Raw genomic sequence first — 223 nt, 5'->3', positions numbered from 1 at the left:
CCCCCCCCCCCGTGTTTCTGCCACAGCCAGCCTCGACGCGCGTGGGAGAGCATCCCCTTTTACCCCCGAAGAGCTCTGGTGGTCCCTGGTGAAGCTGGGGGTACCCCCAAAATCCCCTCTTCCCCTGTGGATGCTTCCAGGTTTTGAGCGACTTCGTGTTATCCCAGAATCACATTTTTTAAACGAGCCTCGCAAGGACTTTTCGTGGGGTTTGGGGTGATGG

Source organism: Aptenodytes forsteri, unplaced genomic scaffold (genome assembly GCF_000699145.1).
Source record: "Aptenodytes forsteri isolate BGI_AS27 unplaced genomic scaffold, ASM69914v1 Scaffold162, whole genome shotgun sequence".
In the NCBI taxonomy this organism is placed as follows: domain Eukaryota; kingdom Metazoa; phylum Chordata; class Aves; order Sphenisciformes; family Spheniscidae; genus Aptenodytes; species Aptenodytes forsteri.
Note: the sequence above shows the minus strand (reverse complement) of the source record.